This window comes from Rhinolophus sinicus, chromosome 15 (assembly GCF_057876585.1).
Source record: "Rhinolophus sinicus isolate RSI-liver-muscle chromosome 15, RSI-T2T, whole genome shotgun sequence".
Taxonomy (NCBI): domain Eukaryota; kingdom Metazoa; phylum Chordata; class Mammalia; order Chiroptera; family Rhinolophidae; genus Rhinolophus; species Rhinolophus sinicus.
The window spans coordinates 13,018,095-13,041,327 of record NC_142515.1 but is presented as its reverse complement, the minus strand read 5'-3'; the positions used below and the strand labels follow the sequence as shown (position 1 = coordinate 13,041,327).

The 23,233-nt window shown below is 42.3% G+C and overlaps 1 pseudogene; it reads right to left on the bottom strand.

The window, feature by feature from the left end:
• Positions 1–463: 463 nt before the first annotated feature.
• Positions 464–1,066, bottom strand: LOC109443869 (mitochondrial import inner membrane translocase subunit Tim29 pseudogene; annotated as a pseudogene).
• Between the last annotated feature and the right edge of the window lie 22,167 nt (positions 1,067–23,233).

The window sequence follows — 23,233 nt, the reverse complement described above, 5'->3', positions numbered from 1 at the left end:
TGGCAAGTGTGGATGGCGGTTTGCGGACAGTGTGGACCCAGCCTCCAGTGAGAGTATAGAGCCGCCAGAGAGAATATAGTGTTATGACTCCCCTACCTATGGCTCCGTGGGTGTTCCTTTTTGGCCTCACCATATCCTGCGTTCTTGTGTGGGGAGCGGGAGCAGAGACCCCGCCGGCCGCCCGGCATGACAAATGGCGCAGCGAGCAGGGTCTCCCGCACGACAAATATGATACGGACTTCTCGCTGTGCTCCCCCCAACTCTTAAACCAAGGAAGCTCTGAATTAGCTTCAGCTGACAAGGAACAAGGTGAGCTGGAGAAAGGCTCCTAAATGGAAAAACCTAGCAAGAGAACTCTGCACATAATTTATTCCCCTCACTCTGCAGTCGAGGCTCATTCACGTTAACTGCTCAATCCCGGACAAACCTTCTGTCAGAGCTCGGGCCGGTCGGGACCCACGCCTCACTGGGCTTCTGGGGCCCTCAGACTGCACCCCGACCGGACTGCACCAGGGCGTCGGGCTGGCTCTGCGCTCAGGGCGCGCTCGTCTGGCAAAATCTGTTCCTCCCACCGCATCTGGTCCACCTGAAGGTCGGTGAGCACCACGTGCTGGTATTTCTGGTTGAAGAGCCGTCATTGGCCTCCGGGCGCAGCTGATGGGGGCGGACCTTGCGCAAATGTGCCCGCAGGTGGAGGAATTCATCGTTAGTTGTTAACGTCGTGGCCACGCATGCGGGCCTCCAGCACCCACCAGCGGCCCACGCAGCCCACGTCCAGGATCCCGTCAGGGATGTCGGCCCAGCGGGCTGCAGGTGGCGACGGCGGGCCTGGTGGAGGCTGGCCTGGGCGTCCAAGGGCGCCTCGGCCAGGAGCGCGCAGAGGCCCAGGTTCACGTGGCGTAGCGCCTGTGGCCGGCGCCACCAGCAGGACAGTCCCCGAGGCGTGCATCAGCGCCTCCTGGAAGGCCGCCTCCCTGGGCGCCAGCACGCACCGCACTGCCAGGTCCCTGCAGGGCCTGTGGGGAGAGAAGCACGGGGAGGGCCTTGCTCCTACCAAAGGCCTCATTTACCGGGGTGTCTGGCAAATTCTTCTGGAAATGCTGGGAGTTCTGGTAAGTCATTGATGTAGCTCTGTGTCAGGAGCCACATGGTAAAAATTCTAATATATCAGGCAGTACAACACTTCCCTGTGGTTTGCAGCAGGTCAAAGGCATGTTAGGGCAGAAAACACAGCAACTGGGACTTGACAAAAAGTGTAAAAATTGTTTAATAATCAACCTGCTCTAGATGATGGTAAATTTTTGTTATTGGCTAAATAACCAAATCAAGTTAGCATGTAGGAGGGCACAGAAATTGATGGCCTATTAGGAAAGCTAGGATTTGGGTTGCCTGTGGCTTTGGTTCAGAATCAGAAATATTGGCCAAGTATGTCAGCAAATGAAATACATTTTCACTGTCATATGCTACAGATGCAGCTGCTGCCCTATTTTCACTTACAGTAATTCCTTCTGAATTAATATACCTTAAAAATAGCTGCAGCTTCTCAAATCTGTGAGAATAGTATCTGCTGCTTGCCACACTTTTCCTTTCTCTTGAAGGTCTCTTTGAGGTCTTTCTCCTGAAACACAGTTCAATTCAGCAAATATTAGGGGACCTAATGTGTGTGTGAAGGGTCTCTCAGATACAAAGAGGAGAGTGAGCCCCCACCTTCAGGCACTTTTCTGTAATACAAAAAAATTAAGTGAATAAATAATAATACGACATAAGTAGGTGCCATTTAAAAAGCACATACAGTAAAGCTGAGGGGTAGGTATATGGGTATTTATAACATTAGTCCATGATTTTCTGCATGTTTGAAATATCTTATAATTTGACAAAATTAAAAAGGGATCTATATATAGTACCATGAAAATTTGGAAAACTGGGAAATCACATCAGGTTTTAAGGATCTGTAATGATTTCTTTCTACCCTTTTTCTGCAACATTCCATTTACTTTAACTATAACTCGGCTTCTCTAGAAACTCTCATGGAAACAGTCTTGTTTCTCCCGCACCTATGCAGTGGTAGGCGGTAAAACACGCATTCTTTTGGGTCCTCAGAACATTCCTGTTGTTTGCCCTTAATAGTCTTTGATGTGAGGTTTACGTGGGCTTTTCCCCCTAACCTTGCCTGTCTCACATACATTGAGTTTTGGCACCTGGACCCATCTCAATAGCAGAGAGATGGTGAGCTGATCACCAGCTGGGAATTAAACCCTTAAAAATACCTACGGATACAGCTAAGTTTCTTAGACTTCCTGAAAAACTCGCATCCTCTTTGATGAGCACAAGAACTCCGATCCTCCCTGAATGTTACTTAGAATTCAAGTTGTGTTAAGTACTGCGATTGAAGTCAAAGCAATGGGACCAAGTGCCCCTTTGTTTTCAAACTCTGCTCACTCAAACTCTGTGCTCGCTGATCTGTATCTATACCCAGATTGACCACACACACACACATACACAAATGTCTCTGACTTGCCGAGTGAGAGGAGAAAGTTGAACAGAATGAGCCACTAAAGAGAGAGTCAATCAGAAACAGCGAGAAGAACGGGACAGGACTTTGTAGTGGATCCCAGGAGGTTGACATGTTGCTTCCAAGAAGTCAGTGGCCAGCGCTGTTGGACGTGGCAGGACGGGGTTCCTTCAGGGGCTAATAAGTCTGTGTTGGCCTTGGTAATAATACTAGTGCATACGCAGTAGTTTCTGGAAGTGAGGATTGTCATTACAAACAGGAAACTTGGTGGGCAATATATTTTCAGTCCTGTAATGGATAATAGAACAACAAACCTAAGCTCCAGGATCCATTTTCTTGCTTTCCCAAGACAGCCAATCGTTAGTCGTGTGGTAACCTTGAGGAAGGAAGGAAAGCAGCTCCCCGGGAGCAGGGCTCATTTTCAGCTATCAGCAGAAAAATACAATTCCGCCCCTGTCTCCAAACCTCTCCAGCTTGGCCAGTAGTTGTTTTCCAACTTCTTTCTGTTACCTTTGAAATCCAAACATTTTTCGATCCATTCTGTTCTGCTGTGCCAGCACTGATCAGGGTCAGTGCGAGAGTTTGCACCATCAAGATGCCGCGGTAACTCCCTGTACGTGCAGAGGGGGAAATGTGCTATTAAAGGGATGTGATCATGGCCATGTGAACGTTGATTTTGCCCTAAACTAATGGACAAAAAGAGGCAGCTGACCCTACGCTTGGAAGGGATGGTAACGATATAATAAATCACTTTTTTTCCGTGTCAGTTTCCAGCCTTGCCCTAATTTCATAGATGAAATCACATGTGTAGAACCAGCTTTGCAATTTAGCTCTGAAGTCCAGAATGGCTACACAGGAAAGCACTGTGCCTTTTTATAGACTTATGCCCTGATGTGTTAAATCACCCAGAAAGCAGGAGGAAAATGCTCCCTGCCTGAGCAAGTGCAGGAAGTGTGCCATCTGATGAATACTCCATTTTCATTTAAAACGATGTCAAAGGTCTGGGAATATTAATAATAACTATTATTACCTTTTTATTTTTAACCTCATGCAGGAAGTTTGAGTTAATTACACTCCTCAGTTCATGGCACCTTTTCATGGTCATGTCTTCAGTTCTTGCTCTGGTTTCGTGTATTTATCCCCCTCTCCTGTTCTCTCACTGACCACGCCCCTCACCGCCCTCCACCCCCCCCCCGCCCCCAATAGGTAATTGTCCTAATATGTTGAATGTGTATTCATTTCTTTGTATGTGTTCTTACTGATTGTGTAAAACTGTATTATCAATCTACGTAATGGTACTGTTTTTATATATCTTTCTTTTTTCACTCAACTAGGTTTTTAAGATTTATCCTAATTATAAGGATTTATTTTAATTGCTGCAGAACAAGCCATGATTTTTATCTCCTGACTGGGTGTTCTTTTTATTTATGCCAGGGTTAGTATTCAGTGCTTTCGGTGCATTATCTCATTTGATTTTGCCAAAGTTACTTAGAATTCAAGTTGTATTCAAGTCTGGTAGCAAGATACGGTAGTTTTGGCTTAATCCCATACTGAATGGGACAGGTCAGAATTTGGATAGGGGATTCAAGAGAGTGACGGATGGATGAGCCAATAGTCAGGTCGTATCTGCTCAGCATATTCGGGGGCGGCTGCTTCCTGCTTCATGTCTTGCAGGTCTTTCAATGCTGCTGATTTCAGCTCAGCTGACTCTCTTTCTTCCCTCTGGCAGTCATGTTCCTTTGCGTCAAACAGCAAATGATTCTTTGGAATCACCTAGTACCCAGAGACCAATGAGCTACAACAAGGCATTGGGCAGCTATGTCCATTCTCTTGGAAGAACAATTTGATGGCAGCCAAGGGTGGCCTTCGTGCCCCTTGAACATTGTGTGCTCAGCCCAGGTCCAAGTTTCGTGGTTCCAACAGGAAATTAGAGAAACTCCAAGATGCAGAGCTGATCCACATCTTCAATGTCCTAACCTATTGCACAAAGGGACAGTTGTCAGTGATCTCAGTTACCACCTTTATGTTTTTATTCCTAAATGAATCTGGTAGAATAAATCTGCTCTTTTTAAAAAATTTTTGTCTACTGTTGCACTTATGGCAATATATCCAGTGGTGTAACTCCCAAATCATACTCCACAAAAATGCTCCACAACCCAATGTAGGGAGATTTTTTTAGCCATATATGAAAAAGAAGGGCTTCTGTGCAGAAATTCTTCAGAGAAATGTTTGATTATGTTTTCTCAGATCTTATATTTTGTTATTTTGCTTCTATTCATTTTGGAAACAGTGTGTTTAAGTAAGATTTTCAACAGTTGAGTATCTTTGGAATATTCTCTGGTTCCTTTTTTATTCCTGCAAAACTAATAATAATAATAATTCAGTATAGCTGATATTGTGTTTCTTTCAAATTATTCATTTCTCTAACCCAAGATTTAAAGCATATTTTTGCACACACTATTTTTTTTGCTGACTACCTTTTTGCCATGGTTTTACATTTCTTTGAATTTCCTCTTAATTCTACTCACAGCTCTGTTGACTCAGAAAGAACCAGATATTTTTACTGACTATTATTGACTAGCGCTCACTTCTTGTCATCAGGCCACTGGTCTCTTACTACCTCGTAGTTCTAACTGACTCTTCTAATAAAGAGCTTCCAACAGATTCTTTGTCCAACATGTCTTGCCTTTTCACTGCATGTCAGTAGCAAAGTATTAATGTTTTGATACTTCATAGTATTTCACAGAGCAGAGTGACCACTTCTCTCTTGCTGAAAGCAATGTCCAAATATAGTGCATAAAGGTAATGTGTACCCAACATAGACCCAGGAAAGAGGAGAAGGAAAGAGCCCCTCTGGGCTTGAGTAGCGGATGATAGTTATTGGACCTAGGCTCCGAAAGTTCTTGAGGTGAAACAGACATAGTCTGTGCCCATGATGCACAGCGGAGGGATGGAAGAGACATACTGGTGAAGCTTGATCCACATGAGGGTGGAGGAACCTCTGGCTGTAGGAACTCAGAGCTGCCCTGTCCAACCCATGGGTCAGAGAGGGCTTCCTGTAAGAAGCGGCCTCGCAGCTGCCAGCGAGCAAGGAAACTCGAGTTCCGCTCTTCTGTCTCCCTAGGGCTGCTTTTTCTGCATCTGTTCATTGACATTGGAGTCTGACCTCCTTCAGGGACTCACAGTCTGTCAGGTCCCCGTCTCTCTGCAGTCCAACCAACATGGAGCCAGGCTCCTAGGACGTGCTGTCACCATCTTCTACTCAGAGGCCGGTTCACTAGAAGGAACCATGAGCCACTCGGTCCGTCCTGACAGTTGTCACAAGAAGGCCTCTGACTCCAGGGGCCCATGGATGACATTTCCATCTTTGCCAAGTCTTTTCTCTTTGTTAGAATCAGAGTTTGGAGCACACCATGTGCTGGGAAGTCATTCTCTCCTTGCAAGGCAAGATACAGGGCCCTTTCCTAGTAGGAAAGAGGGAGCAGATGGAAAGCTCTTCTCCCTGCAGTGGATAGACTCCCGGCAGCCTGGAAGGATTTGACACCCCTCCTGGCAACTAGTCAGCAGGGAAGGTATAAACACCTTCTTTGCTTCCTTCCTCCCTCCCGTCCTTCCTTCTGTTCTGGGCTCTATATCTTCAGAGCCTATTCTGATTATGCTGTGATGTCTGCCTTTTCCTCCTCTCTGTTGGAAATGGAAAAATGCGGAAGCCACTTACTTTTTACGGAATGAATTAAAATAGCTAAAAATTCATGGTAAAAATGAGTGTATAAATTAGGTAGTATACTCACAGCAATGAAAAGGTACCTAACTCTTAATTAAAAACTGACAGGGCAAAGGAAAACAAAAAGAGGAACAAAACAATAACCTAAATGACCTATTTTTAGAAAAACAACAGCAGAGAAAAATAGATACTGTTTATACTCATGTTATATTTCTATGGAATAAAATTTATAGAGAGCTCTAATCTGATTCTTCCTGAGTAAACAGAGCCATGAGTAGAATTAAGAGGAGACTCAAATAAATGTAAAACCATGGCAAGTGCTGCGCCTACCTGAAATGGTTGCCTGTCTCCTCCAAACTATATTTAGCTCAACGAAGTTGAAGGTTCAGCTTTATAATTAAGATACAATGAAGACAGAATGAGAGAAAGAGTAAGCAGGCAGTTCATTGGCAGAACACCCAGGATTTCATTCTACTCACTCTCTAAAATCACAACTGTCTTAAATGCAAAAGAAAAAAGCTACTCTGTCGAAGAGACGCTTGGTGCTATGAGAGGCTTAAAATGTATTCCTGATCCTTTTCCAACATTGTAAATCCTGCCTCGTGTTGTGCAGCAAAGGATCCCAATCCCAGGAAATGTTAAATCGAATTTCTGTAATGGAAAATACAAAATATTAAAATGTATTATGAAGTGACAGTAATTAAATCTGAACTGGTCCAGGAATAAACCAACAGATCAATGATTCATACATCAAGCCCAAGAATAGACTAAAATGCATAAAGTAATTTAATATAAAATAAAGGTAGCAGAGTGAACCAGTGGGGGAGTATTGATCATGCAATAATTGATATTGAGATAATAGGCTAGTCACTAGGGAAGAAATAAGCTTATTCCCTACCTCATTTCTTAAACTAAACACACCGGAGATGGATAAAAGATTTCTGTGCATACTAAATACGTTGAAAAAAATGGTTTTAGAATATCTGCTGGAACCAACCATGCCACTAATCAGATGAAGACGCAGAACTGTAAAACACCCAGTTTTTCAAAGCATTTTCACTTCATAAATACTTGCATTTTTTAACAAATTCTGTATTGACTCCCTAAGGGAGCATTGATAGTGAACGTAACAAACGATGAACTCAATCTGCCAATTCAATGTAGGAGCCTCGCATATTTAAAAACTTGATGGACCACTCCTTTTGGCCCTATTAAATCTAAACCTTACACCTGCAGGACCAGGAGATTGGTAGTTCTTTGCTGGGGGTGGGGGGTGTGTGTGTTGGAGGGGGAAGGTCAGAGTTAAAGTTGAGCTAATTCTGACAGCCATGAACACCATGCAAACTTTGTAGAATATTCTAGCTTGATGGCTTTTGTGATGCAATTTGCATATTGAACCAACAGATGCAGTTTATATTGGAAATTTTTAGCATATCAAAATGATCTTGGCTTCAGCCTAACAAAATAATACATTTTGTTTATGTTAACTATGTTCTTCATCATGCTGATTTTTGTTGCTTTGAAAAAATACATCCACACAAACACACATGTTTAAAATAATTAAAATTCAGTCCTAAATGTCAGGGTACAGAACTGTATCCTAACACCAGCCATGCATATAACATTTGTATTTTTGTGTTTTAAAAATTACTGATTAGAACTTGGTAATGGTTTCTTGGATATGACACCAAAAGTACATGCAGCAAAAGAAGAAAAAGACAAATTAGACTTTTATAAAAATTAAAAATTTTGTACATCAAAAGACACCGTCAATAGAAGAAAAAGTCAACCCACGTAATGGGAGAACTAAAACTCAACAAAAGAAGATCAAATGACTCAATTCAAAAAATGGGCAAAGGACTTCAAGAGACATTTATCCAAAGAAGACATACAAATTGCCAACAAGCACATGAAAAGGTGCTCAACATCACTAATCATTAGGGAAATGCAAATCAAAACTACAATGAGATACCATCCCATACCTATTAGGGAGGACACTTTAAAATATATATGTGTGTGTGTGTGTGTTGGTGAGGATGTGGAGAAATTGGATCCCTTGTGCGCTGTCGTGGGAATGTAAAATGGTACAGCTGCTGTGGAAAACAATATGGCAGTTCTTCAAAACATTAAAAATAGAACTACCATATGATCTATCTATTTCACGTCTGGATATATACTCAAAAGAATTGAAAACAATCTTGATGAGATATTTGCATACCCATGTACATAGCAGCATTGTTCACCATAGGTAAAATGTGGAAGCAATCCAAGTGTTTATCCACAGATGAATGAAGAAGCAAAATGTGGTTCTACGTACAATAGAATATTATTCAGCTTTAAAAAGTGAGGGAATTCTGATATATGCTACCACATGAATGAATCTTGAGGACATCACACTCAATGAAATGAACTGGTCACAAAAGACAAATACCGTATAATTCCACTTAAGAAACTTAAAGGAGTCAAAAAAATCATAATAGAGACAGGAAGTAGAATAGTGGTTGCCAGGGGCTGGGGGCAGGAGAGAATAAGGACTTGCTTAGTGGGTACAAAGTTTCAGTTGCACCAGATGAAAAGAGTTCTGGAGATGGATGGTAGTAATGATTGCCAACAAGGGGAATGTCCGTAAGGCCACGGAGCTGTACACTTAAAAATGGTCAAGATAATTAGTGCACTTTATGTTATGTGTATTTTGCTGCAACAAAAAACATAGGAAAAATGCTAATAAGGAAAACGTCAACAGTTCCACCATCAACTGTCCATTACGTGAGGGAACATGGACATGGTTAAAGACTCACAATGGCATAATGAAATATCCCCAAAAGGACAGAATAAAGAGGGATAAGTGAGGACATTGGGGCACAAGCAAAATCAGGGCTGGACAATGAATGAATAAAGCAAAAGGATAAGACTAACATACAAGACCGATGAATAGCTAATGTTTGCTGAGCTCCTACAATATACCTGCTCTAATCCTCACAGTAGCCCCCTAAGGCAGGCACTGTTGTCCTCATTTTACAGATGAGAAACAGACCCAGAGAGACTGAGCAGCTGGCCAATTTCATAGCTGAAAAGTGGTGGAAGCAGGATTTGAACCTGGACCTTGGCTCCAGAGCCCATGTTCTCAGTTGCTGCCCGAAGTGAGCAACGGCGCCATCGGTGGCTGCTGAAGTGGGCCCCACATCTGACTCTGTTTCCCAATAGCCAAAACAGAAAGTCTGATCAGACCTCACTTTAACTAAAACAATCCCTAGGCAGAGAAATTGTGTCGTGATGCACGTACCCTGCTCGTGTGTATCCCTGAATGGGAAAGCCCCATGCATTCTCCCGGCAGTCCACGCATTTATGGTCTGATGTCTTAACAAAATGAAAATGACTTCGGTTAAGGTGGTGTCGAGGCCCCGAGATTAGGACTGCGTTTTGTTTTATTTTTATTTTTTTTCCCAGTAGACTTCATTCTTTAGAACAGTTTCAGACTTACAGAAAAATGGAGAAGACAGTACCAAGTTCCTATCTACCCCACACCCAGGGTCCGTAATCATTAGCATCTTACACTAGTATCGTGCACTTGTGACAGTTAATGAACCGACACCATATATCCTTGCTGACTGAAGTCAATCCTTGATTCAGATCTTAGTTTTTACCTGAGCTCCTGTGCTGTTCCAGGAGCCCACAGGATAGCACATCATGTTAGATTTCCATGTCTGCTTAGTCTCCTCTTGGCTAGGACTGAGTTTTAACTGCTGTTTTGCAGAGTCTGAGAAGCTTCGCGTAGTTTCCTTGAAGCATTGCAGCTCGGTATATTCAAGCACTTGCACAAACAGCCTAATGCTGTATGATGGCTCATAACAGTGTTTCAAGGTAGTGAGCGTCTGTGTTTTCTGTGCCAACTGGCAGAACTGCTGCTCAGTCTCTTGCCAGATGACTAATTGGGTATGCATGAGCATTTCCTCAGGTAAAGCATATTTCATGGGATTTCTTAAGCTGTAGACGTCTGTGCAATACTTGTCCAGTTACAAGACTTACGTTCCTATTTTAGCCATTCTCTTTTCACTAACTCTGTCTCCAATTTTGATAAGTAGGGCTTTAATCGCTCAGAAAATTTAATGTGACTGTAATTTTTTTTTCCCGCCATCAGCTTCCCCTCAATCAACTCTTTCTCCTTTGCTTATTTGCCTATCGACATGCTTAAGACTCTCCCAGGCTTTAAAAAGCAAAGAAAAAAGTTTCTTGTCATCTAGTTACTGTCTGATTCCCTTATTCCATTCATTGCTGCAATTCTTGAAAGCCCGGCCTGTGCCATTATTTTTGTTTCTTCCCTATGTCTTCACTCCTGAGTCCAGGATAATCAGACCTCCTTCCTCACTGCATGAAACATCTCTCGGAAGGGGACTGAAAGTCTCAAGTACAGTGACCTTTTCTCCATTCTCATCCTTCTTGTTCTGTTGGAGCATTTGCCCGTGTTGGTCATTCCTTCCTTTAAAGTGTTTCTCACATGGTTTTTATGACATGAAATGATTGTGGTTTTCTTTTCACTCTCTGACCACACCATTATCTTTTTAGCTTCCCTTCTTCTTTCCATCCTATTGATGTCATCATTTCCCAGAATTGTCCTCACCTCTTTGACTTCTCTTGTCTGCAAATTGTCTGCACTGTATCTTTATTGCATTATTATATCTATGTCAGTAAGTCTGGTTTTTCTCTTAAGCCCCAGTCTCCCATTTCCAAATGTTCCCTAGACATTTCCAATTGAGTATCTCTCTAATACATTTAATCTGCTAAATATCTAATACAGTCTTTCCCGCCAAATCAGTTCTGCTGAGCTTTTCCTGTTTCCTGTTAGTGCAACCACACTTCTTCCAAGAGCCAGGACTTGAAACCTTGACTTTTTTTTCACCACAACCTCTGTTATCTCCCGTAATCAATCAGCAAATACTGTCAATTATTCCTTGACAATATTTTTCTGTCTTTCCTTCACTGTTATTATCATTCATTCATTCAGCACATATGTATTGAGTGCTTACTATATGCCAAACATGCTACCAGCACAGTTTTGTTTTGTTTTGTTTTCCTGTCTCTAGTTTGTCCCCTGGCAATCAATTCAAGTGTTGCCAGATGTATATGTAGCATACTCTTTTCTAATTTTGTCACCTGCATGCTTAGAAGCATGTAGTGGCTGCCCTTGGCCTACCAGGGGTGTCTAAACTGCGGCCCGCGGGCCAATTGTGGCCCATGATCCATTGTTAATTGGCCCGCAGCAATTTCCAAAAATATATCTAGTTTACTTAAATAAACCAGGTGAGGCAGTACGTAGTTCACCTCGAGTGAGTGGCCTGGCTGTTTGCGTATTTTACCGCATATGGCCCTTGGTGAAAAACGTTGAAAAAAGTTTGGACACCCCTGGCCACAGCAAACTGCTGAGAACTCTGTGGAATCCTCAGGGTTAGATGCAGTTCCCCCAAAGCCCAAAAGTGTCAGTGTAATGAGAAGAAGCCCTTCAGCCAGACAGCGCTGCTCCCATTTCATAACAATATTTTTAAGAAAGAAAAGTTTTGAAAAGTACTGTTTAAGCCTTTGCCTGATAATGAATGCCCTGTTCAACCAAACCCTAAATGACTCCGGCCTAATGTACCACTAGCCAACTCTAGACAACACAGTTTTTAACCAAACTGGAATACTAGTTGTCACCAGTGGAAATCAAGTACATCCCCCCCAAGCCTTTGCTCACACCGTTACCTTTCCCTGCAGTGTGTGTCCTGCCCTCATCTTCCCATGTCTAATTCTGTATCTAACTTTTAAAAGCTACGGTAGCTCACATTTCAAGAAGAGCTTTGCTTTTTCTGCAAGTCTGTGAACTTGGTATCACCAATCTTTTTGGCACTTATTAAAATACTTGCTTCCTTTTGTAATTTGTATTCATGCCTTATATGCCCCCAAAGTTTTTACCCTCCTTGAAGGCAGAAATGGTGCTCTACATTAACTTTTTATCTTCCACAGTAGCTAATGTAGTACCTTATCTCCAGAAAGCAATGGGTAGACATTTGTTAAATAGATGAACAAATCTGTTTTCCTGTGGTCTTGCCCTGAAGGGGACTGTATGAGTTCCTGTCAAAAAGAAAAAAAAAATATAGACAGCCTTTTGTGTGTAAAAGAGATCAAGAGAAAAGAAAAAGTGGAACCATGAAAAGGAGGGGCAAATAAGAGTAATACATACAAAAAGCATACTTTCTTATTCAGTAGTATCCAAGAAAGTGGGCAAGGTAAGTAATAATCCGTCTTCACTTCGTGTTTAGTTACCTTATTTTACATTCACATAGGAGACATTAACTCAGCAAGGCATCCATTATCCCTGGAGATAAGGGGGGCTGCTATGTTCATTATGTAGATGGTGAAACTCAGATCAACAGTGACTGCAACGAGGCAAAGAAACAGTGCACAGATCCCCGGGCACTGCTTAGAGGATTCTGATTCCCAGCTTTTGACCCCAGCTTTTGTTGCTCTCCCTAAAGTTAGGATCTTGTGCGTAGGAACATATTTGTTTCCTACCACCCTTAGGAGTATAATAGTCCACTTAAATCCTCATTTATACATTCAATAACATCAACAGTCAGTGTTCTTAGAGGACTTTCTAAGAGTATATGATTATGTACACACACAGCTCTCACTTTGACTCAGAAAATCCACAATGCCCTATTCTCAGCAGATCCCACCAAGAAACCAGCTGAAGCCGGTGGCATGAATAGCTAAGCACTGCTCCATCCAATTGAGTACACAGGAGATGCAAATGATTCCCTTCATGGCTTTTTGCTGACTTGTCTATGTTGCTCATGGGGGAGTAGCTATTGCATCCATGTTACTTACAGGCATGGAATGTTGGACTGTGAGAATCACGTGGCTTTTTCTAAGCAGAGCTTATAGCCGATAACAAGCTGTTGCTGAGAAAATGAATATTTTTCTGAAATCGGTTCTGCATGAAAACAGCTGACCAATTTCTATTGCTGTAAAGTGGCTCTTTTGCCCTTGGTTGATTTTGAGTAATAGCTTCACTTCTGTAGAAAGGAGATTTCATTTGAAGTCCATTCAGAGATTTGGTTCAACAAGCTGGGCTACAGGTCTCAGAAAATCTCTTCTGAACCTTCCAATAATAGACTCTCATCTATCATTCCTGGGACACGTCATCCTTCACAGCCAAGCATGTAGATAGTTTTGTTGTTCACTGTGTTCTGTGTTTGCCATTCTGCCCTGCTTTTCCAACTTGGGGTACAATTAGAATAAAATCTCTTTTATTTTTCTAGTTAATTGCTTGAATTCCCACTTTTCCTCATTGTCAGGAAGTCCAGTATCTTCTTGAGAACTTCCTTTTTTCAGTCCAGGAATTTACTGGGTTTGTAACCTGTCTGTCTTATTTCTAAATAGTGCAGAGAGAAAGAACTGGAGCCATTGTCATCTGCATAATGTCACTTTTGAAAATTGGTCCTATGTAGATCTTTGGACCCTGGTCCAATCAATAGTGGTGCCCTTGCCAGGCCCAGTTCCTGCTCAGTCTGCAGTTTAACTTGTAAGTTCCAGCAGGCATGATATCAAGGTCTTTAAATGCTGGTACGGCCTGGGCATTGAATAATCACTCATAAGCACGGATAGAGTTATAGAGAGTACCAGCTGATGATTAGTCCTGGTAACAGTCCTTTTTAGTTCCTATATCCATCGTCAGCCCTTTTACCCCAAAGAACCCCAACTGTTCTGAATGGGACTGAATTCAGAGGTGCTTCCAGAGTAAACCACATACCAGAACCACCTCCACTCTGGAGCTGTGAAAGAGCTGGATAATCATTCTTGACACTCTCTTTCTTCAAGATATTATGTTTCAAGGATATTTTTACTTTAATCAACTAATGGGATTATTTGCAATCCTAGGAGCCAAGGTGGAGTTCCTTTACTTCCATAGGGCCCCTGTATTAATTTCCTAGGGCTGCCATAGCAAAGTACCACAAACTGGGTGGCTTAAAACAACTGATGTTTATTCTCTCACAGTTCTGGATGCTAGAAGTCCAAAATCAAGGTGTTGGCAGGGCCATGCTACCTCTGAAATCTGCAGAGAATAATCCTTCCTTGCCTCTTCCTAGCTTCTGGTGGTTTGCTAGCAATCCTTAGAATTCTTGACTTGAAACCCTTCCATCTCTGTCATCTCATGGTGTTCTCCCCTGTGTGTCTTGTGTCTATGTCTTTGTGCCTCTCCTCCACTTCTTATAAAGACACCACTTATATTGGATTAAGGGCCCACCCTACTCCAGTATGATCTCATCTTATTTCATCTGCAATGACCTTATTTCCAAATAAGGGGGACACAATTCAACCCATAATACCTCCTGTACTCTTTTACAAATACGCGTAAGCATACCTCTGCTTTCCAAAGTTCTTCATAGCCGGAAGCAGCTCTTATACCAAGAGACAAAAATACCATGTTATGTAACTTTAACCTAGGATAATGGGTCCCTACTTGCCTGCATTTTCATAAACCATGGAACCACTCAGGAAACTAGTTACAAGACAAAGAAGGTCTTCTCCAAGGAGACTTCCTGTTACTGCCTGTGCAGTGAATTTCTCTTGGGAGAAAACAAACAAACCAACATGTAAACTTTACCCCATGGTATATTATATTAGACTTGGTTGACCAAAAAAAAATCAGGTACATGAAGGCGAGGACTTGTGTTCCCATATCAAATGGGAACATTTCTGCCTTGGTAGAATCTAGGAAAATTGTCATAATTCTTGTTTTGAATTAAAAAATTAAGATTCAGAGAAGTGAAGTGGTTGTGCAGGTCACTCAAATGATAAGTAACAGAAGTGTGATTAAGAATCTTCACATCTTTGGGGGTGGCTGGTTAGCTCAGTTGGTTAGGGCATGGTGCTGGTAGCACCAAGGTTACCGGTTCGATCCCCACATGGGCCACTGTGAGCTGTGCCCTTCTTAAAAAGAAAAAAAGGAATCTTCACATCTTCATAGCTCTGAGCACAAACCAATGTGAATTCTATCTATCTTTCAAGACCCAGCTGTAGTCCCTTAACTTTGAGACAATATTTTTTTGCCTTCCATTGATGGACCATTGATCTAGGAAAGTGAGGTTAGAATGAGATCATAAAAGGCTTGAATGACAGCTGGAGGAATTTAGATCTTATTTAGCGGGAAGAAGACATTTTTAGAAAGAAGAATGACACTATCATGATTGAACTTTTGGAAGATTAATCTGTAAGGTATAATCAAATGTGATAGAGGAGAAATCAGGGACCCGTTAGAAAACCAGTGGGAAACTTCAGGAAAGAGGAAATACAGAGCAAGATAAGGACATTGGCAGAGGTCAAAGATGGTTTGAAGGTCTGAGCCTACAGAAGATAATGCTTACTTAAAAATAGAGTACATAAAAACGGCTGATATGGAAGGGAAGGTGAATTCAACACTGGAAATACAGAGCATGATACCCTGGTTAGGTGTTCTATCCTGTTTCTCCGAAAATAAGACCTAGCCAGACCATCAGTGCTAATGCATCTTTTGGAGCAAAAATTAATATAAGACCCGGTATATCATATCATATATCATATCATATCATATCATATCATATCATATCATATCATATCATATCATATATCATATCATATCATATCAATCATACCTGGTCTTATAGTAAAATAAGACCCAGTCTTATATCAATTTTTGCTCCAAAAGACGCATTAGAGCTGATGGTCTGGCTAGGTCTCATTTTCGGAGAAACACGGTAAAGGAGATGTGTCATCAAAAGTGTATGCCTTTTAAAATGAAGGAATAGAGATGTTAAGTATGGTCTTGAGAATGCAAATCCTGTAGCACATAACCTAATGGCATATGCAGCCTTGTTGGTGTGCTGGGATCTCTTCACTCATTGAGTAGCAGTTCTCCAAGTGTCACGTGCCACACTTGATACCATCCTAGGTCTCGAAGCTGAATAGACAATCTCATGGCATAAGAGCTATGACAGAGGGAGTTATAGGGAAGGATACAAGGGTGTCCAGAAAGGATTCCAGGGAGGTGGCCTAAGCTGCATCGTAAAGGGCTGTTTTGGAGCCCTTTTTTGGAGCCCTTTTTTCAGAGCTGTTTTGGAGGAGAAGTGGGCAAGAGGTTTCCCTACTAAGGTCACAGCAAGAGAAAAAGCAGAGGGAGAGGGTATGGATACTGGAAACCGTGAGTGGGCCGGCATGGCTCAGCATAGGGAAGGGGGTAGAAAGACCAGAGATGAAGACTGCAGACCACAATGAGCACAAAAACCTCCTCCAGTCAGCGTGAGGAAGTAGGAGACCAGGAAGGAAAAGAGGGGATCCAAAAAAGCTTCCATCTTTGAGAACATAAAGTTTTCATGTTTGTAGGAACCATCAATAACCATTCCACTCCAGACAGCTCAGTTTACAGATACTAGGTGTGATCACAAAATATGGTGAATGTTTAATTAAAAAAAATTTATTACAGTAACGGACACATTGTCATTAATCCCTCTCAAAATACTCCCCTTTGCTTTGAACACACTTATCCCGTGGTTCTTGCCACTTTCTGAAGCAGTTCAGGAAGTCCTCTTTCATGAGTGTCTTTAATTGTGCTGTCGTGGCTGCCTCGATGTCCTAAATCGATTCAAAACGTTTACCTTTCATGTTCATTTTGACTTTGGGGAAGAGCCAGAAGTCGCACAGTTCCAGATACAGTGAATAAGTTCTCATTTGACAGTGTAACGTTCTCATTTGACAGAAATTGCTGTATAGCAGAAGCGATGTGTGACCCGGAGCGTTGTCATGATGGAGGATGAAACCGTTTGCTCATTTCATGTTAATGCGTTGTTTGTGATCCATGATTTATGTCACACTATAAAACATACCTCTCAACCGTAGCTCAACTGACTGCACCAAACAAGTTGAAACTTCTCACACTGTCATGAAGGTTCGACAAGCTCCTTCCTGTTTTGAAGATCCCTGCCTTTTTGTTGGATGGCACTCGGCAGCAGCATTTACTATAGTTTTTTAATCACACCTCGTAAGTTAATAAAGCTCAGAAAGCTTAGACAGTCACGCAGGTAAGCGAGGACTAAGGTTCCCAGCTCCTCGGTGAAAAAAACTAAGACTCCGAATGGAGAGTAACTTTCTCAAGTCACCCCAGTCCATTGGCAGTGATGTCAGGGCTTTGGGTTCTTAGGCCAGTGCTTTTTTCTCCTCCCCATAAATCACTGCTATTGATGTGTCCCTCCAGAATTCATGTGTTGAAACCTAACCCGCAATGTGATGATGTTAGGAGATAGGACATTTAGCAGGAGGTTAGATCATGAGGGCAGAGCCTCATGAATGGAATTAGCGCCCTTATATAAGGGTCCCCAGAGAACTCCTTCACCCCTTTCACTACGTAAGGACACAGTGAGAAGACAGTAGTGCATAAACCAAGAAGTGGGCTCTCATGAGATACGGAATTTACAGGCACCTTGATTTTAGACTTCTTAGCCTCCAGAACTGTGAGAAATAAATTCATTTTGTTTGTAAGCCATCTAGCCTATGGTATTCTGTTACAGCAGCCTGAAAGACTAATATAATCGCAGGGGTGATGCAACTCGGAGAAACCACAAGAACTGTGCCATAGTCACACTTGTGACATGACTGACAGGAAGCCAAGATAAAGGTCATAAAAAATGAAGTCTGATAAACTATGAGCCCAGGGCGTGGGGGACACAATTAGCAGGGATGTTGTAAGACCTCCAGAATAACAACGGAGAAAAAGACCATGAGCCAGGATCTAGAAACATCCCAGAAGATGGGAGAGGGTTCCAGTGGTAGAAGCGAATGGGGAACAGGTGGAATATGCAGTCGGTGAGGACGATCCCGGAGCAGCCATTACTGTGAAGCAGGAGGAAGGAGAGTCTGGAAGAGGTAGTCGAAAACCAAGTCCTGTAAGGTCTCCTGGTCTCCTAAGGAGGTGTTGACAAAGTGGTCATGGAGGAGTTAAAAATCACAGTGAGGGATAAAGTAGCATTCCCCAGGATGCAGAGTGTAAGTTTAGAAGCTCTAACTAGCCCATCATGAGGAAAAGTTCTCTTGATCCGAAAAGGAAGAAGGATGTGGGGGTCGGGCAGGGGATAAAGGTTTGAGGGTAGGGTGGTAATTTTTCTAATGCAGAGTTGAGGGGGGACAAATTTGGGGAGCCCTGGATCCCTGTGCTTATGAGCAGTGTGGCATAATTAAACACTTATGTGCCAGGCCCTGGGTTAAGTGCCTATGGTGCTTGTCTGTTTACCCTCACTGGATCCTCTCAAAGCAGGTATGGATATGTTCATTTTGCAGATGAGGAAATTGAGGCACCGAGAGGTTAAGTAACTTACCCAATGTCACACAGCTCATAAGTGATACAGCCAGGATTTCAGCTCCGTCTGGCTCCAGAGTCTAAGCTCATAACTAGTATGCTTTACCTCATCTGCACAGGGGTCAGCACAAGAGCTGAGGTGATGCCAACTTGCAACCCCAAAGTTACGGTAGGGTGTTAAGTTTTCGTAAAACTCATTCTCTTCGGACTTGAAATGGTAATATGGGTTTGTGTCTCATCTCTTCCGTTAGTAGCTTAGTGATGATTTAGGATAAATTACCTAACCCTACTGAACTAATCTTTGCTTTTTATAGAGATGCTATAATGAAAGTAATAATCAAGATGCCATTTATAGTGGAGAGTCCAGAGTGTTCCTGTTAAAGCATAAATCACATCTTGTCATTGTTTTGATCAAAGCCATTCAGTAGCTCCCCAACTCAGAGTAGACTGGTCTTTACAATGGCCTGCAAGACCCCAGACTACCTGGTCTTTGACCTCACCTGCTGTTCCAAGCTCCCTCCCTTAACCTGCTCCAGTCACACTCTGGTCTCTGGCTAACCTTTGAGTACATCGGGCACACCCTCTTTACCTGGGAACCCCACTCCCACACCCACACTCAGATAACTTAGTTCATTCCCCTCACTCCCCAAATTTGTTGATCAAATGTCTCAGTGAAGTCTTCTCTCTCCCTTATGTAAAATTGTGCTCTCTTTTCCCCTTATCCACTGCTCCAGTTACCTATTGCTGTGTAACAAATCTCCCCCCAAATTTACTGGATTAAAACGTCAACAAGCATTTTATTTCTCCTGGTGTCTGAATTCTGGAAGGGCTTTGCTGGAGGGGGTCTGACTTGGAATCTCTCATGTGGTTGTAGTCAGATCGGGGCTAGAACTGGAACAATGCAGAATTCAAGCAGCTGGAGCTGGCTGCATCTCTCTCTCTCTCTCTCCATATGCAGTAGTTTTGGGGCCCCTCCAGGTGGTCTCCCCAGGGGAGCTAGTTTCAACTACCTCACAGCATGGTGGCCTCGGGGCAGTGGGCTGTTTATGTGTTGGCTCAGGCTTCATAGGTGAATATTCCAAGTAAGGTGGGGGCTGCATTGTTTCCTATGATCTAGCCTTGTAATTCATGTAGCAGCATATATACCATATTTCCCCCAAAATAAGACCTAGCCAGACAATCAGCTGTGATGCATCTTTTAGAACAAAAATTAATATAAGACTCAGTATTATATTGTGTTGTGTTATGTTATTATATTATATTATATTTATTATATTAAAGACCCTGTCTTACATTATATTAAAATAAGACCAGGTCTTATATTAATTTTTGCTCCAAAAGACACATTAGAGCTGATTGTCCGGCTGGGTCTTACTTTCGGGGGAAACACAGTATGTGCTGTTGGTTGAAAAGTCACAAAATTCCATCCAGTTTCAAGGGGAGGAAACAAAGAACCCATCTCTTAATTGGAGAAGGATCAAAGTCACATTGGAAATAAGAGCCTGTGGGATGAGAGATTGTTGCTGCCATGTGTGAACAATTCAGCCTGCCACACCTCCTTCACGTTCTCCTTCTCAGCTCACAAGCTGTTTAATTGACTTTATTCATTTTCTGTGTTGTCTGTCTTCCTGCATTAAAATGTCAGCCTGTTTTGTTCACTTTTCTGTATTCCCAGAGCCTGGAACAGAGCCTGGCATATCATATTCAATAAGTGCTTGTTGAATGAATGAATGGTGTCTACTCATCCTGACTATAGGTCTCTAAGTTAGATAGTAATATAACCATTTAACAGATGAAGAAAATGAGTTTTAGGAAGGGTTGGTAACTCATGCAGCCACAGAATGGAAGAGCTGGCATTGAAATGCATGGCTTGCTGTTTCTACTATTTCAGGCTGCTCATCACACAGCTGCACCTCTTTGGACCCCCCTCTATCCTCTACCCCACCCCTGCACAGACACACACTGCCGCAGTCCACTAGCAGACCAAAATTCAATTTTTCCTCAATTGGTTGCATTCAAGCTGAGAGCAAAGCAATTGCACTTTAAATCCCCTCATAGCAGATATTTCAGAGTCTGTTCAGGGGTAACCAGCACATTTTGCATTCAGATCTCCTTTCTGGGTTGCTACGAAAAGCCAATTAAATGAAAGGTTAGGCAGCTTTTTAAATAGCCAAGTCAAACTTTAGGCTTATTTTTGCCTGGCTGTCTTTATAGGCATTTTATCAATATTTATCATGATTTCCCTTAGGGAGCCCTCAGATCCGTGATATTTGAAATAATAAAGCCTCTCCATTGGCCCTTTGAAAGGTTCACGGGAAACTGCACCATTAACATTCACGGTTCTTTATTTATGAGGCTGGATAGCCTTATTTCCATACTTCTCACTGTTTCTCCAATGAGGATTTCACATCATCGTGTTTGAAGGCTAACGACTTCAAAGCAAATTCTTTACCTTTTTTATCTTGAAAAATATTCAATATTTGTATAATTAAAGTGAAGGCTTCCTAGAGAAAATGACAACTCAAATAATCTTAAATGTACCTCCAAGAAAGAAACTGTCAAAATGACATTTAGTTGTACAGTCACATTCTTGAAGGCCTTGGCTTCTCCTCCTGATTTCGTGTAATCTTTGAAGGTTATGTCACGGCTGACTTAGATCACTTTTTAAATTATTAGGGCCTCCTTTCAACGTGAGTTCTGAGGGTGAGGGGCTCTGTCTTCCCCTGCTCTAGATTTTGTCTCTGTATTGTTAGCAAGCATTTAAAACAAAACAAAAGCCAAAAACAAACAAAATCTTTGACCCTGGTTTGCCACCAGCTTCTCTCTCTCTCTCTCTCTCTCTCTCTCCCTCTCCCTCTCCCTCTCCCTCTCCCTCTCCCTCTCCCTCTCCCTCTCCCTCTCCCTCTCTCCCTCCCTCCCTCCCTCCCTCCCTCCCTCCCTCCCTCCCTCCCTCCCTCCCCTAAAGGTTTTAGCAAATCTGTATACCCTCTGTCTCCATTTTCTTACCTCCTAAATTATGTAGCAAAGATTTGCTAATGATCTCCAATCTCATTGGCAGATTTAAGGGAATATTTTAAATTCCCTTTTTAATTGACTGTCCCCTGTTTACCTTCCCAGTTTTGACTTCATGCTTCTCACTTTGCACCCTACTCAGTGTTCAAGCATCCCCTCAGTTAGGATGTCTTCAGAGTGGCTGGACAGTTGGTATCATAATTCATGCATCCTTTTACATGGGTTTTGCTAAGACATTGATGGAGCAGAGGAGGAAGCGGAAAGTAGGTCAGGCCAGGGCTAGGAAAATGGACCCATCTCCAGGCAGAAGCACTTTGCAGGTTTACACTTGTGTTACCTGAACTCCAATGTTTTGCCTTGAGTCTGCTTGCCTACATGCACTGTCCCAAAGAAAGGCACGAGCAGGAGTTTGCAGCATAGAAAGAAAAAAAAATAGTTTAATATTGAATTGGCCAATTCGGAGGCAGGGAGCTTATGCTCTAAAAACCTGAGTCCCTGATGGCATGTAGGTTACAGATTATATAGGGCAAAGTCACCAGACACCAGGGGTTAGGGGTTTGGGGTTGTGCAGGGGACTGATTGGTCAGAGGTGAGGTAAGGGTAATAAATCATTTGTTCAGGTTTTGAGGACAGCTCTGGTGTCCATCTGTCAGGTCCAAGGGGAAAGTAGCCAGGGGGGCATTCTACCTTAGGGCTCAGGAACTGAAACATAGTTTAGGTCAAGATATTGTCTTGAGCCTGAGAGATATCCAGACTGTGTGACCATTAGTCAGGTCCCGGCTACTGTCTTTTGCTCGGGGGTTGCTGATTATTCAGGGGAAAGGCTAGGTCTTTGAGAGGGGGAGAGCGAGGGGGAAAGAGAGAAAGAGAAAGCGAGAAAGGGAGAAAGAGAGAGGTTTCCTAGAGCTAGGATTTAAAACTAAATCAAAGTCTTAAGAACCTTAGGGTTCGCTTGGTGTTTAAAAGGGCTTGGAAAAGTTGTGCTGGTCCTGGGCCAATACTAGCTTTTGGGGTCCAATCCAATGTTCAGTGAGGATTTCCAGGCAATGTCTATATCTATTCAATGAGAATTTACCAAGTATCGATTCTATGTTAGGCATTGTGCTAGGCACAGAGGATGCTAAAGTAAGTAAACACTGTAGCTTTCCTTAAATTGCTCACTGGGGAAGTAGAGAGAGAGAAAAGTGAACAGACAAGTACCAAAACACATACAGAAAAGTACAATTAGGCAATGGTGTTCATATCAGCGTCCATGGCGATAAATATCATTGACTTTATTTAATCAGTTCTTTCAAAGGTTTGATGTAGGACCTATTAGATGTTATATTGGAGAAGCATGATATGAATTGCTTTTCACAATTAAACACATGAATAAATACATAAAAGGCATTGGTATTTTTATAAACAGCTGTTAAGAGCTACTAGAAAACCTGGGAACTCTTAAAACCTTGCCATGTTAACTTCCTCTAAAACCTTTTATTTTATTTTGCACTCTACCCACACAAATACCACTGTTTTCTTTATTGCTTAGTCTGTTTAAACCTCACATCCTTCCATCATGTCATAATTATCTGCTCTTATCTGTTAATTTTCCCGTCCAGAATGAAACAGGTAGTATTCAGGC